Source organism: Armigeres subalbatus, unplaced genomic scaffold (assembly GCF_024139115.2).
Source record: "Armigeres subalbatus isolate Guangzhou_Male unplaced genomic scaffold, GZ_Asu_2 Contig937, whole genome shotgun sequence".
NCBI classification, from domain to species: domain Eukaryota; kingdom Metazoa; phylum Arthropoda; class Insecta; order Diptera; family Culicidae; genus Armigeres; species Armigeres subalbatus.
In genome coordinates, this window is record NW_026943741.1 from 1,768,948 (window position 1) to 1,782,456 (window position 13,509).

Genomic DNA, 13,509 nt, shown 5'->3' on the forward strand with positions numbered 1-13,509 from the left:
CTCTCTCTCTCTGATAACGATACCAGCAGGAAATTTCGGAGACGCATCAAGGCAGGCAATTGTACGTACTTTGGACTCCGCGAAACGCTCCGATCGAATAGAGCTCGCCGCCGTACCAAACTGACTATCTACAAAAGGCTTATTAAACTACGGACACGAGACCTGGACGATGCTCGTAGAGGACCAACACGCACTGGGAGTTTTCCAAAGGAAATTTCTGCATACCATCTAAGGTGGGGGTGCAGATGGCGGACGGTGCGTGGAGGAGGCGAATAAACCACGAGTTGCATCAGCTGTTGGGAGAACCATCCATCGCTCACACCGCGAAAATCGGAAGACTGCAGTGGGCCGAGCATGTAGCCAGAATGTTTGACAGTTATCCGGTGAAAATGGTTCTCGATAACGATCTGACGGGAACAAGAAGGCGAGGTACACAGCGAGCAAGGTGGATCGATCAGGTGGAGGACGATTTGCGGACCCTCCGCAGACTGCGTGGTTGGCGACGTGCAGCCATGGGCCGAGCTGAATGGAGAAGACTATTCTGTACAGCACAGGCTACTTCGGCCTTAGTCTGATAATAAATAAAAAATGTATATGCCAGTGTTTTATAAAGTATTTGTTAGATTTGTTTTGACGTAGAACTACGTCTGTCTTTTCTATATTAGGGTTCACTTTACGATTGCAAAAAATCGAAAAACGTCACGAAAATATAATAGACTTTGATCGTTAATATCTCAGCCATTTCTCGATGGACTTTCTATTTTCTTTGACCATTAGATCAAGGAAGTCAACGCTATTGCATTAATATGCACTATTGATTATTTTGGCATCATTTGATTTTCTCAACATAAACGTTCCAAACTTGTTGCCAAAATCGAATGGGCTCTGTATGTATAGATGTACGCTGATTGCTTCTACCGATTCAATCAAATTTCGTACTGGTATGAGAGTATGGACGGAGTGGAACTCTTGAGAAAACAAGAAATTCAGTGTCATAGGTGGTACAAGCCTAGTATATTGTATTAGTAGAGCATCACTTTCATCCCTTATTAATATATCCCATCCTATTATTAGATTTGTTTTGACGTAGAACTACGTCTGTCTTTTCTATATTGGGGTACACTTTATGATTGCAACGAATCGAAAAACGTCAAAAAAAATCCGAAAAAATGGTGGGCTTCTAGTGCGAAGGATTTTCTTTAACGCTGCCTAAAAGATCGATGTTTAAATTCCATTATTGAAGATGATACAGCGCTAGTTGCAGTAACTTATACTAAATGATAACAACATTTCAATCATTTAGTTTAAGCTATTGATACTAGCTATATAGCTCCATTATTATTAAAATTCAAAAATCGTATTGTGAGGCAGAGTTGTAGATAAACCTTTGCACTAGAAGTCCACCATACAACAGATTTTGAAATTTAGCCTCTGGATCTGGAATGAGTTATTGACAAACTGAGTTCAGTGCGTGTTGGCTCTTGTTTCGGACGGCAGAACGATCGCGCGATTTGCCGAAATTTTGTGTTCTGCATTGCGCGGCCGGTAATAAAGTTAATTAGTTCAGTGCGTGTTGGCTATTGTTTCGGACGCAGATAGATCGCGCGATTTGCCGAAATATTGTTTTTTGTTTTGTTTTTCCTTAGGACGGTTCGTAAGTAAATTGATGACTATATTTTATTATTTTTACGGCATATACTGTTATTGACAAACGCTCTATATTGTCGAATAGAGCTCCCTATTATTCACCTTTCCCATTAACACAAATTTTCCTTCCCGAGACATCTATGAAGGTAGTATGGGTTCCCTGCATCTTCACTAGTAGATGTTGAACTAACATTCCTTCCCTTCCTTCTGTGGTTGTAAGGACGTGGCCAGGTATACAACTGCTACTGTATAGGAAAAGGTACTAATCCCAAGTACCAATTTGCGACAATATACAGTAGATTGCTCAATTGAGCATTGTACAGCCACCCACGATTTGTACAATCACATATGCTATGCTATGGAATGAGTTATTGACAAACTATTAAATGATCGAACGTAGATTACTAAATGATCGAAAACATCCCTGATTCTAACTATTTGGGAACAAATTGTAAGTCATAGGTATGCCATCCACAAGGTTAAGAACAAATATCATTCTTCAGACGATTCGTCTTTAGAATTTTGGTCTTCCAATTTATAGGTACTTCCTCAAACGAACGTAGTTCTTTATATCTGCGGCCCCAGCAATATGAGGAAAACAACTCGTCCAAGCTGGCGTCATGAATCGATCGTCATAAATAATTCATAAAGTCCCATTACCCGAGCTCGCCTTAGTCCCAATTGGAGAGGAAATTACGTTTCGCGGATTCTTTATTCCACTTTAAGATGACGTTGATTGTTATTTACATATTTAACGAAACAAAACTCATGTTCTGCGAGTGGTAGCAAATTGTGGAGATTCATTCGGATTCTATCTGATTGGTCCTATTGAAAAACACAATAATCCCATTACAGGCATCTAATTTATTATTTAATGGAAGGAAGCCCAATGTAAAGCTGAACTGACATAGGTACGTTGTTTCTATTATAATTGACAGAGGTTCCATCAGCACTAATTAGTAATCTCACACGATTCTAGAGCTTAACATTACAAAAAGGAATACATACATTGCATACACTTTGTTCTGAAGTTTCTAATCTACATTTCGGGACCGATTTGCGATTTGGGCGATACGTAGAATGGAAGTGATTTTCTCTAAAACTGATTCCCTAACCTGACAGAGGAAAGCTTTTTTTGTCGGTACAGACCGTGTTTTTTTTCAGGAAATGTTTGTTTTAGCATGAATTCTTTAGCATGAAACCTAAATAAAAATAAATAATAAATAAATAAATAATAATAATAAATAAATGAAAAATTTAGCATGAAACCTGCAAACTTTTCTTCTTTTTTATTTGTATTTCACAGTCTTTCAAAGTTACGCAAGATGTCATATCGTTTAACAATTAATGGAGATTTAATATGAAGCAAATCTATCGACCGGCAAAACTCGGTCTGCGGTTTAATCAACCAAGGCGTATCTAGTCATATCCCATTTCATAAGTGGGTAAATTGCGTAACCAGTTTCATTCTCAACTGGCGCGGAGCCAGCTTTGTGTGCCAATAAATAAATACAAAGTATCGATTGCAGCATGTAGGGTCCTCTCCATGTATCCAACCCCACCAACAAAACATCTTCCACCTTGTTAACTCAATCAGCAAGTGCTCCAACGTCAACCCGCGAGCGACAGTAGACCTAAGAACCGTTCCGCCCAATTCGCTCCACGGAAGTGAACCGCAAGTACGCACGCATCGAACTCGTGATTCGCTTTGCAAAAGCTCCTTCGAATGGCTATTTTTATCACTGTTCCAACAAGATTGTAGGCACTAATTGGAAACATTTTCCGGTGGTAGAGTCACATTGCATCCCAGCTCGCCAACCGGAGAAGGGGCCATGCGATAAGAGCATCGAGTGTGTGTCGCAATATGTCACCAACCAGATACAAGTTCTTCGAAATTGGAACGAACAAGCCAAATGAATGACCGTCAATCATCAATTGAGATGTGTCGTTACCCTTTTCTTTTAGAGAGGAGCAGTGGTACAAAAATCTAATGTTTCTTGTCATAGTCGTGCCAATTCGATGAAGTGAGTTCAACAACGGAACGATGAAGACAAATTGATTTTGAACGAGGGCCCACCATTATTGGGAGTGATAAATTATGACCAAATGTTGTTTGTACATATATACAAAGAAGATTAGAAAATATTAAAGTTTAGTACGGGACATCCTTCAATTTATCCATGTTTGATACAGCATATGAAGTTTTTCGAAATCATGAAGCATCTTCGAATTCTGAGGTTTTGCTTAGATGTATACAACATAATACGAATCAAACGATTTATTAAAGAACGCGTATTGAAACCTCTAAGCCAACATTTTTTCCATACATAGCCGAAAAAACATTTTGTAAACTTACTAGTCAAATTTGAAAAGCCTTTCAGCTATTTTTGGATTCGCTTTAATTTTATCAATGGATTGTTTGTGTTCAATGTAGAGCGTTTCTTCCACAGTACGTCGAAATATCTCGTTGGCCATACTGAGTCACAATAATTGTTAACAACTTATGCAATCGACACAAAATATCAGCCACATATTAAACAAAACATGTAATCGCAATATGTCAGGATGGCCGAGCGGTCTAAGGCGCCAGACTCAAGAGCAATCTTGCCCACGAATTATAAACGGAGGGTGTGAAGCGAGCGTTCTGGTCCTCTCTGAGGGCGTGGGTTCGAATCCCACTTCTGACAGGAGCCTTTTTGGATTAGCGACGTAATGGAAAAAGATGTTCCAAATTATAACTGGTCTTATAGGTTTTCGGGAGTTTTGATCCCATTGATCAAATTGATTGGTGTTACGAGAAAATCAAATAATAAAAATGCCTCACATATATTATTTAATCCTATTTTTGTCATACAAGAACTTCTATTTTGTTTCGTATTATCAGTTTTTTTAGCTTCTCGGACGCTGCAAAACGTTTATGCAGATTACAGCCTTTTGTTAATTTTGTTTCATTGTCATATTCCCAGGATGCGATCACACCGCATGACCGTTATTTTAATGATCTCAAATGGATGGGTACTATTGCATATAACTTTACGCGGACTGAGAAAAACGCGTCGTCACGCTTCAAAATAATGTTGTTTACCTAAAATAATCAAACGGAGCGCAAAGGGGGAGGTGCATCGTGTTTAAAAGACTAGATGCCGCGTAATTTTTCATCAAATTAGCCAATAATTATTTGCTAACATGCGTGCTCACTGCTGAAAATCACAAAAATAAATAACAAATCAAATACCTTTTCATTGCTTTGTTTTTGATGGGATGGAAATGGGAGCTATGAGATGTAGTGCTGAACCCTTCCTCTATATGTAATATATTATAATATATTGTAATATTCTATATTGTTACCACTACTATGCGTTTATAATCATGCAAAACTAGTAGTAGCACAGTTGGCCATTAATTTTTGCCTTTCTATTACAACAAAGTTGTACTGAAAGGCTATAGGATTACTCCAAAAAAGAACTTTTTATAGAAGGCCCGGAGACCCATAATGTTATATGCCGATCGACTCAGCTCGAGGAACTGAGGTGATGTCTGTATGTGTGTATGTACAAATTTTGTGGACACACTTTTTGGAACTTAGCATTACCCGTTCTACTAGCAACAAGCTGCACTCGATTGGGTATGCGGTTCCATTATTTGTTATGAAAAATTAGGAGATTCCATTTCGGAATTATTGAAAAATCATTGCTTTTTTAGTTAAGTTCAAACAAAATTCAAACCCGAATGCAAAAACATGCAAAGTGATAGAAAATATGCGATCTAAGTGCCCTAAAGTGCTTTTTACACCTTTCTAATTTGATCGGGATTTGCAGAAATCGCTCTCAATAGATAACGAACAACGATGAAAGAAAGGCAAAAACTGTTCCGAATTATAACAAGCCATGATAACAAATTTATCAAACTTGTACACAAGTGCGGCAAAACAAAATCAGATAGGCAGCCCCCACAGAGAAGTGATGATTTTCGCTCATTTTGTGTTGAGGACCGAACAGCTGTGTAGTTGGAATGCATCCCCGCGTTTGGAGCTTTTTAAAGAAATTTATCATGGCGTATAGGCCTCCGAATCAGGGCTTTATCATGGCAGCTTGCGAAAAATCTCTCTCACGGTATGCTACATATCGTATATGTATACAGAGATTTTTTCATTCTGTTTCGAAATCAATCCTTGAATTTGGTTATCTCAATACATTCTATGATGCACGAGAAAGGCATCATCGCCGTTATGTGGATTTATCTGTTTGTTTTTTTTTTTAATTTGGAATACGTATTTGATTGTAAAAAAATAAGCAGTAAAAATTTAGTATGAAATTAAAAATTTAATTAAACATGAAAAATAAACTGAAAATCAATTTAAAGTAAGCTACATTTCTTCGCATGTTGATACTGTTTGGCAAATATTTTCATTAAAATAAACTTAAATCATATGTATTAAATACTTTGAGTAACCGCACTCACGCTTGAAATCACAAATAACAATATGTCAGGATGGCCGAGCGGTCTAAGGCGCCAGACTCAAGAGCAATCTTGCCCCCATACGCAAACCGGCGCGATTTAGTGTGGGCTTACATCCCGAGAGCGTTCTGGTCCTCTCTGAGGGCGTGGGTTCGAATCCCACTTCTGACAAGATCTTTTGCAGCGTGTCATTCATGATTCAATGGAGAAATGTTTATTTAATTATAGATAATGAATATTCATAACTATTGTAGTAAAAAAATCCCACGCCCGAATAGGGACTTGAACCCTAGACCGTTGGATTAAAAGTCCAACGCTCTACCGACTGAGCTATCCGGGCCATATACTCAGATTTATTCCGAAGGATGGTACTGACATTAATTCGACGTAATATGCAATTGAATCATTTGTTTGAGAAACTGCATAAGTCCATTTTACACAATTTCAAGAAAACAACAAAAAACTGTTTTTGAACAAATTGGCACCGAACCTTTCGATTTCTTCGATACAGATCAATAGTTTTTGGCAAAACTCAACACCCTGGGGCACTTCCAGTGCAAAACTGTAAGCGGTACTCCATAATTGCTCTTCAAAGTGCGTGGACATATGTAGTTTCTCAAACAAACGAAAAAAAAAATCATACATTCCAGAACAAAATTTTTTTTCGTATCTTTTGCCAGAATACGTATTTGCAATTATATTAAATAAACATTCGATCTATAAGTATTGTATCTGCGAGTAGGATTAAGCTGAGATCAAATAAATTTTGGTAGCGATTTACAGACTCATAAGAAATTTAAAAAGATATTTGTGTTCAGCCTTGCCAATTCGCATGATCACGAACAGTCACTAACAACATGTGATGGTAATTTTATGTGTTATCATTTTTTGGAGCGGATGCAGTATTATAAAACCAGATCATTTGAATTTCGAATCATTCTTCTTTTTGGAGGTTCATGGACCGGTCAAACTACGGACTGATATTCGGTATGGGGAAATGTCATCAAGATAGCCCACGGATTCAAAATTCTATTGAAAAAATTACCCATTAAAAGTTAAACTGTTTCCTAGGATTTAATAAGCTTTTTTTTGCTAGCTGATTGAAACTGATCAATCATTATTGGAAAATCTGTGTTCCCATGGTTGACCGAATTTGGCACCAAAGTATAGCTAAACCCTTTCAGATAACTAAAATTCGCTTTTAGGTAGAGAAAGATTTGCTGCTTTCATATTTTTTGTTATAGGATTTTTTTTTTCAAAAGTTTTCACGAAGGAGCTTCGGAAAAATCCAGGAGGAATGCATGAAAGAATTCCGGGTTGATTTGCCAATAGTGTTCTGGGGGGGGGAGAGATTCCCGATGCAATTCGGGAGAGTATTACCTATAAAGCACAGACAAACAGACATAACACATTGAACATTCTCTCAACAAAATCATCGTCGTGAAACACCAACGACATCTGTTGTTTTCACTTAGTTGGGCAAAGCACGAACTAGATGGCGGTAGTGCACATACGTCAAACTCGAGCGAATTTGATGTGCGCGCCACGAGTGAGTGATTGGCCAACTAATGATTATTTAAATTGACCAGTAAATCAGAGAACGATGAAAGTTTCATGAGTGTTATGTCTGTTTGTCTGTGAATGAAGCGTCGGAGAAATTTCCCGTTGTAACTTCGGAGGAGTCCCTATTTGATCTAGAAGAGGAATCCTCGATGGAATTCTGGGGGAAATATTCGCGAAAAATACTCAAGGGTATTCTAGGGGGATTCTCAAAGGATTTCTAAGGGGAATACCGGAAAAGGTTTCGGAATTTCGAAGGGAAGATTTCTTGAAGAAATTCTGGGGGTTAAATTCCCAAAGTAATTCCAAGGGGAATTCCCGAAGGAATTCCGGGGGAGATGAATTCCAGAAGGAAGGAAGGATTTGCAGATGAACTTCCGCGGGATTCTCGAGTAAGTGCCGGAGGTATTACAGAATGAATCCCGGAGTAAACTCGTGATTGAAAACCGGGAAATTTCTCGAATAAATGCCGAGAGGATTCCCGAATAAAATCTGGAGAAAATTCCCAAAAAAAATTAGGGGTGAATTCGAGAATAAATTACGGGGGGTCCGTAATGAATTCTGAGGAAAATTATTCCTGAAGGAAGTATGGCGGAAATCCTTTAGGAATCATGAGGAAAATCCCCCGAGAAATTCCGGGAAATCCCCGTAGGAATTCAGTGCGGAATTCCCGAAAGAGATCCGGGGGAAATTATGAAGGAGCTCCAGGAGAAGTTCCCCAAAGATTCCGAAGGGAATTCTCAAAAGAATTACGGGGGGAATCCTCGAAAGAATTCCGTGCGGGATTCCCGAAAGACATTCCGGGAGAATTCTGAAGAAGCTCCGGGGAAGTGCTTCCTAAGGAGCTCCGGAGAGAATTCTCAAATGAAGGCTACTCCAAAATTCTCAAAAGATTTCCGGAGTGAATTCTCAAAGGTATTCCGGAGGGAAATCTCAAAGGAATTACGAGGGGAGTCTCCGAAAGACATCTGAGGAAATTCTGAAGGAGCTCCGTGGGAAATTCTCGAAACAATACTGGAGAGAGTTGTATGGAATTCCGAGAAAGCTCCCGAAGGAACTCATGAGGAAATTTCCGAAGGAATAGGAATTCCGGGGGAGGAGGGTGGGCGTTTAAAGGAAATTTGGGGGTATTCCCGAATTAAATCCGTGGGAAATTCCGGAAGGCGGGTGGCATTCCCAAAGGAATGTTGACGGGGGTTTTGGTGGTGATTCTAGAAGGAATTCCCGAAAGAAACCAAAGGAATTCCCAAAATAAATCCTGGGAAATTTAGAAAAGAATTCCGTGGAGAATTCCCGAATGAATCCCGGGGAAATACGCGAATAAATCTCTGGGGATTTCACGAAGGGATTTAAGGAGGAAAAAATCCACAAAGAAAGGGGGGATATCTCGAAGGAATTCCAGAAATAATTTCTGGTACTAACCTGTCGGAATTTTATTTCGTATTTTCGAAGAAGTTCCAGGTGGAGTTCCTTAATGAAATTATATGGAAAAGTTCTAGGAGAAACTCAGAGGGAGTATCCAAAAGGATTTCAGGAGGAAAATTAAGACAACTTCCAGTGTTTCGGAGCCTCACCTTTTTACGTGTTCAACGACATTTTTTTTAATTGTTTACACCTAAAACTATAAGAGTCGATCTAACTGAAATCTACTCAAGGAAAAATATCAATTCTTCAACCACTCAGTGGGTTGAGCTGGTTTACCCAATGCAAATGTTGAGTATTTCATGAAAACTGCATTATTACATGTCGAAGATTATTTTTCAGAATAAAGTGATGTATGGACGAAACCTCCGCAACACTCGAAGGAAATGAACGGAAAAATTGAATTGGGCACATATTGACCAGAAGCACTTAAAATAATTTTTCTGGATTTTAGGCAATTCTGCCTTTCGCGTTCACCAAGGTGCAACGAAAAGGCTATATATTCACTTTCAAGACGATTTTGTGATAGAAGGTCTGGAGACCCATAGTGTTATATACCAATCGACCCAGCTCGACGAATTGAGATGATGTCTGTCTGTGTGTATGTGTGTGCGTGTGTGTATGTATATGCGCATCTTTTAGGCTTGATTAGTTTAATTGTATTGCTATGGTCACCTGTGAATCAAATTCTCCGGAAAAAGGGACAATATGTAAGGATTGATTTTATGAATGCAAAAATTAACTTCTCGTGAAACCTAAAATGACAATTCCTTTTCTACCTCCCCCAAGTATACCTTATTTGCAATGACATTCCAAAAATTAAAGTTTATTTCTGGTAATGTATAGGTGCCATTTTCTGTTTCATTATAATTATGACTGGAAAAACTCACTTACATTAAACGGCCACATGCTTTGACACAACTCAAATTCGGGTTAGTTTTCTTAATCAGAAAATCAGGCACAGGATAAACATTTAATTTGTGACCTGCTTATAAACGTTGGGTCATGCGTACAGATAGTCGAAACAACATTTTTAAGAAAAAATATTTTAAGCTCTTTTAGTGGAATGCATTCAACCATCTTAGACGAGTTTAGTACTTCCCATTTAATTCCACTACATTTTGTTGTCTTTGCAGATACGTATTTAGACCTCAACTGTGAGGCCGTCTTCAGTGTCTCGTACTTGACTCGACTTTATTTTAACATTTTGCAAACCAAATTCAAAACAGGTAGAAGATTAGTTCGATGCGGCTTTCATGTTTAAACCAATTCGTAATCAGCGTAAGAGCCGAATAAAAACTATTGTATTTTAAATAATTTTACAAAATTTGACGCCAATTGCCAACGCCAGCAATCTTGTTCGTAGTTTCTACTATTAGATCAAATCGTGAAGCTTGTGCTTTATATTTTCACAAATACATTCTCACGCTCTTTTCCGGAGTGTGTTGCTGCCAATGAAATCGATAGTTATTTTCATTTCACGATTTCATTTTTCCAAAATTTAAGCAAATATTCAATACATTTATTCTTTTAGTGAAGTAGTCAAGTAGTCAACAAGTTCTACATTGGTAGGGAAAGCACCTGTCTAGCGTACTGGGGTCGTGGGATCAAAGCCCACCGAAGGGGCGGTCACCCTCCAATACCTTTTCCGAACTAAATCTATCACATGTTGTACATATGCATAATCGAGTTTCAGACATAGTAATTTAAAATGTGTTGTGTCATACACCATATAGAAGAGATGAACGATCAAAAACAGTAAGTACAAGTTTGATATTCGTGTGCTGTTTTCTTCGGCAACGCAATATTTTTTTATTTCCAGTTTTTCAATTCATTTCACAGGCGTGAGCGATGTCCGTTATTTCTTGAGAAAAATTCTTGTAGAATCCTTCACAGGTGTTAAGAAGTCATTCATAAGCCACAGGAGAGGAAAGTTATTCTATAAAAATCATTGTTGTTTGCGGTATTATTGGCAAACATAAAAAGACCAACTAAAATTTTCAAATTTTTGTGACATAATCGGGTCGAAAACGTGTATAAATCGGGGGGTAGACAAAATCGGGGTCAATACTGTACATTAGATTACGGGCTGTCCATATACCACGTGGACAGTTTAGGGGGGAGAGGGATATGGCAAATGTCCACGGTCCATATAATTTTTTGAAAATTTATATGAGCGAATGTCCACGCTGGGGGAGGGGGGTATCAAAAACTGACCAAAACCTGTCCACGTGGTATATGGACAGCCCCACTGCTCTTGATTTAAATGGTCTTTAGAGACCTATGATTCCTCTCTTAAAGATTTGAATCGATGTTCAACAAAATCTCAGAAGAAAATAAAATGTCAGTTGTAAGTTGGCTTAAAAAAAGTTTAATAGAATCTAAAAAAATGTTTCCTATGTTTCAAACTAAAAGCTTATTCGTATTACTAAATTAAAAATAAATGTTGGGCAATCAATTTTGAAAACCTAGATAGAGATACTTTATCATCCACTCAACTCGATGTTGTTTTTGCTTACCTGAAAATAAAGAAAAAAAATAGAACACATTAGAATACAATAAAGACATTCCAGGATTCATGTATATTAAAAAAATCACATCTTCATTGAAAGGTTTGACGGTTAAAAAGTCCGTATTTGAAGAAATCTACTACTTAATAAGCACCTTGTCCAACGAGATTCATTGGCTCTTACAAGCAACAAAAATGAGAAACGATTTGTTATTGTTTCTCTCTATCTGTAGAAGCTCTAGAAAATATTATATTTAATATTAGGAGTCGTACATTAATTACGTAACATATTATGGAATTTTTATATTCTTACGCTCTACATAAAAAAATTTAAAAAAATGCATGGTTGTACGGTTGTAAGACACAGAAAAATCGCTTACAAAATTAGTGTACGTCCTTTACCTATAAGTAATCAGGGATCCTGTTTGCTTTGTATTTCTCTGATTTCTTGAGACCAAAAATATAAAAGCTATGGAGTACGATTGCGATTGCAGGTGATGCACTTTCGTGCCTGTTGTTCGAGCCGGGGTACGATTTTTAACAGACCCAGTCAGTTTACAGTCACTCTCAAAATTGAGCGTACAGTATGGATTAGTTGACTACATTCGAAAATTTTAAAGGAAATTAAATGGTTAGCTCGGTTGTTTTTAATGCATCTCAATATTCATCCCTTCCTTTAATGTATGTGTACATAAAATTGTTTAAATTTTTTCTCTAAAGTTCATTTATTTGAAAATAATCTCAAAATACGCCTATTAGATGTGACAAAATTGAGCGTACAGCTAAAGTTTTTCTATAAAATTTCTTATTATAAACACGATTGATGTATTTTAATATTGTTTTTTCATGATTATATTTATAATAATAAACATCCGCTACTTAAACATTCATTGTTTTGAAATTAAACCATGTTTCAATCAAAATGGCGAACAAGTAAGATGTATAAACAATTTTATTTAACAATTCAATGCTGCTGGGCAAAATAGATGCTTTAATTTGTATGTTTCACCGGCATCGTATCTTATATATGATAGATAATCGAAATCAGGCGAGACCTTCGATAAATTTGGGAAAAATCAGTCCGTAAATGATGAAAACAGATGTAAACATCTCTGTTTACGACAAATGTTGGGAATGACATAATTCAAATTTAGTATGTCTTTAACATAAATTTGTTTTAAAGCTCGGTTATTGTCTCAGGTCTATCATTAAATGTAATATTATTGAATCCAATCATTCACAGTCAAATTCTAAAAGTACAAGGTGCATGTTAAGGTACCGAACATAAAAACAGCTCTTCAATCCCGTAGAGCACTTCTGATTGAATATTGAAAAGTTAGCTTTTCGTAATTTCGTAATTAAATTTGGATTAAACTCCACGATCTGTTACCATAAGGGATACAATTGGATGATTACCATGTGGCGAGTAAAAATAAACTTTTTTAAGAGTTCGGCAGCTTATTTAATGATATCTTTGTGAATTGAAATGATTCAACCAAATTTGTTCCTACGGTGACTGAGTCTTCAAATATAAAATGACATCTTATAATGTATCCGTGTGCTGCTCTTTTATTAATATTATTATTAATGAGTGTCCTGAGCTTATAAGCTACCTATACATCGACTTTTAAATAAAGTTATACTTAATTTGAAATATGCCGTTCCCAACATTTGTCGTTTTCTTTATATGTTTACATCTGTTTTCATCATTTACCGACTGAATTTTCCCAAATTTATCGTATGTCTCGCTCGATTTCGATTATCTATCATATATAAGACACGATGCCGGTGAAATCCATATCTTAAAGTATCTATTTTGCCCAGCAGCTGTTCACCATTTTGATTAAAACATGGTTTAATTTCAAAACATTGAATTTTTAAGAAGCGGATGTTTATTATTGTAAATATAATCA

General features: G+C 37.1%; 1 protein-coding gene and 3 non-coding genes across 4 annotated transcripts in view; 2 read left to right on the forward strand and 2 right to left on the reverse strand.

The window, feature by feature from the left end:
- LOC134204856 (plastin-2-like) overlaps positions 1–13,509 on the reverse strand; it is a 163,343-nt gene that overhangs the window by 102,422 nt on the left and 47,412 nt on the right. The gene's annotated exons all lie outside the window — the stretch shown is intronic.
- Positions 4,207–4,334, forward strand: Trnal-caa (transfer RNA leucine (anticodon CAA)). The gene is made up of 2 exons: positions 4,207–4,244; positions 4,290–4,334. It is a non-coding gene; the product is annotated as a tRNA-Leu (tRNA).
- Positions 6,133–6,276, forward strand: Trnal-caa (transfer RNA leucine (anticodon CAA)). Its single transcript has 2 exons — positions 6,133–6,170; positions 6,232–6,276. It is a non-coding gene; the product is annotated as a tRNA-Leu (tRNA).
- On the reverse strand, positions 6,373–6,445 carry Trnak-uuu (transfer RNA lysine (anticodon UUU)). The gene has a single exon. It is a non-coding gene; the product is annotated as a tRNA-Lys (tRNA).